The sequence below is a fragment of the Cornus florida genome, unplaced genomic scaffold (assembly GCF_030987335.1).
Source record: "Cornus florida cultivar Cherokee Brave unplaced genomic scaffold, ASM3098733v1 CherokeeBrave_3.0.0_Hap2_Chr03, whole genome shotgun sequence".
In the NCBI taxonomy this organism is placed as follows: Eukaryota; Viridiplantae; Streptophyta; class Magnoliopsida; order Cornales; family Cornaceae; genus Cornus; species Cornus florida.
Window position 1 is genome coordinate 56479161 of NW_026775573.1, and position 2605 is coordinate 56481765.

A 2605-nucleotide genomic window follows, 5' to 3' on the forward strand; every position below is an offset into this window, starting at 1 on the left:
TAACTCTTGGGCTTCCATGCTCTATCAACACTTGGTTTTAAAACAACATTCTTTGAAATCATTTTGAAAGGTAAACCTTTAGAAATTTTATTGCCAAGCAAAGACTCAACTTTATCAAATTCATTTTCAAGACACTTTTTCACAACACACACATCTTCATGCTTGTCCATTGAACACGGAGTTGGATTGAATATGTTCAATTTCACCTTCATATGCCCAAATGAAATTTTCATTATCCCCATCCTACAATTTATGTTGGTATAAGTGGTTGCCAAGAAGGGACGGCCAAGGATAATGGGAATTTGGCTCTTGGGATTCGGGGACCGGTTCTGTGTCAATGACAACGAAATCGACCGAAAAAAAGAATTTATCAATTTTAATCAACACATCCTCAATAATATCCCGGGGCTTTTTGATGGATCGGTTGACTAGTTGCAAACTACCGCAGTCGGTTTTAAGTCTCCTAAGCCTAATTGAACATACACCAGAAGATTAACACTTGCTCCTAAATCAAGAAGAGCCCGGTTAATGACATGATCACCAATGATGCAAGAAGTAGTAGGTGAATCGGGGTCCTTAAATTTTGGAAGAGTGTTGTGTTGTAAGATGAAGCTTACTTGCTTGGTCAAGACTACTTTCTTTAGTGCTTGGCTCTTGTTCTTCCTCTTTTGGGTGTAAAGATCTTTCAAGAATTTTGCACAAGTCGGAATTTGCTTAATTGCATCCAAGAGAGGAAGATTTATCTTCATTTGCCTAAACATTTCAATTATTTTATTAGCCTTGATCTTTTGCTTTTCAAGAGAAATCGATCCTTTCAAGGCATCCGGAAATGGAGCTTTTGGCTATAAGTCTTTTTCAAAAATCTTTGGGAAATCACTTTTAACACAAGAATTTTTTAAATCATCTTTCAAAACTTTCTCAACAAAGGGTTCATGCACATGCAACGAAGGAGGAATAAAATGTGAAACGGGACGGGTGTCAACTTTTGGTTGCACTGGTTCACTCTCTTCATTGTGAACTCCAACTTGATTGTCAACAATTTTTTCACTTCTCAAGGTTGTCACCGCATTGACATGCTCAATTGTGGGACTTTCCGATAAGGAATTGGTCTCCATAACAAATTGTTGCTTTGGTGGATTCAAAGGCATTTTCCCTTTTTCCCTAGCATTCAATGTACTTGTTATTGGGTTTCTAGCTTAGTAATGGATTGGGAATGAGAATGAAGTAATTGGGTATTTGCCTCCAAAGTATCCAAAACGGTCAACACTGTTTCCTCAAAAGCGGGACTCCTAGAATTTCCTTGAGAATAAGATGATTGATTAGGAAAATGAGAGTTAGAAAATTATTTTCCATGTGATGATTGAAAAGATGATCTATAGCCTTTGGAATCATGGCTTTGTATTAGGAGTAGAACATACTTGCCTTAAAAACCACCTTAAGGAGGGTTTGATCCTTTCCCTTGGCTTTTCCAAGAGAATTTTGGTGGTTCCTCCACCTAGGATTGTAATGTGTACCATAGGGATTATTCCTTTGGTTGAAAAATGCGGCATTCACTTGTTCATGGTTCTCACTTTGCACATGTCCATGGAGATAATTGGAAGTAAAATGTAAGACATTAGAACAAGTCATGCAAACTTCATCAGAATTATGATGATGATGACTAGGGGAAAAAGACACTTGATTCACCAAATTTTGGTTGATTAAAAATTTATTAAAACTTTGAGATAAAGACTTGACTTCGGCGACTATGTCATTGGATTTGTCAACTTGATATAAGCCGACATTCTTCCTTCCACCTAGATTTCTACCATTTTTTGATGACAAAGATCGATGCATTGAATTCTCACTCATGCCTTCATAAAGACACCATAGATCATCCTCATGCCTATTAAGATATGAACCACCCATGGAAGCATCTACTATTCCTTTAAAATTATTCGATAAACTTTCAAAGAAAAATTGCATCAATTGTCATTTAGGAATGTCGTGATGTGGACACTTCCTAAGAAAGTCATTAAAGCACTCCCATGCCTCATGAAACAATTCCCCTTCTCCTTGAGAAAATTCTTTAATTGAAGTTCTCATTGCATTGGTCTTTGAAATCGGATAGTACTTTTTTAAGAACTCTTGTTGCATTTCCACCCAAGAAGTTATCGAAAAAGGCCAAGATTATTGAACCAATATTTTGCCTTATCTTTAAGGGTGAAAGGAAAAAGTTTTAATCTCAAAACCTCTTCCGACATGTCCGTGTATTTCACAGTGGAACACATTTCAAGAAATTCATCCAAATGCTTGTAAGGTTCTTCACTTGGAAGCTTCTTCACTTGGAAGTCCATGATACTTGGAAGTTCACAACCGGTGGTGTTACATAGGCACTTTGATTGCCTTGAATAATGGGAGGTTGTGGAGCAAAAATTGGCCGAGGCATTCCCAATGGAACATGGCCTTGTTGTTGTGGTGGAATAAAAGGCCTTGGCATGCTTAATAGTACTTGAATGTTGTCATGATGCATATTAGGGTGGAGCATACCTTGTTGGTCTATGTGACCAAGGTCCTCCACATGGTCCTCATTGATGTCTTCCATTGATGAAATGGAATGACTAGA

At 37.5% G+C, this 2605-nt stretch overlaps 1 pseudogene; it reads left to right on the forward strand.

Moving 5' to 3' along the window:
• Positions 1-1981: 1981 nt before the first annotated feature.
• Positions 1982-2080, forward strand: LOC132301981 (small nucleolar RNA R71; annotated as a pseudogene).
• The last annotated feature ends 525 nt before the right edge of the window (positions 2081-2605 follow it).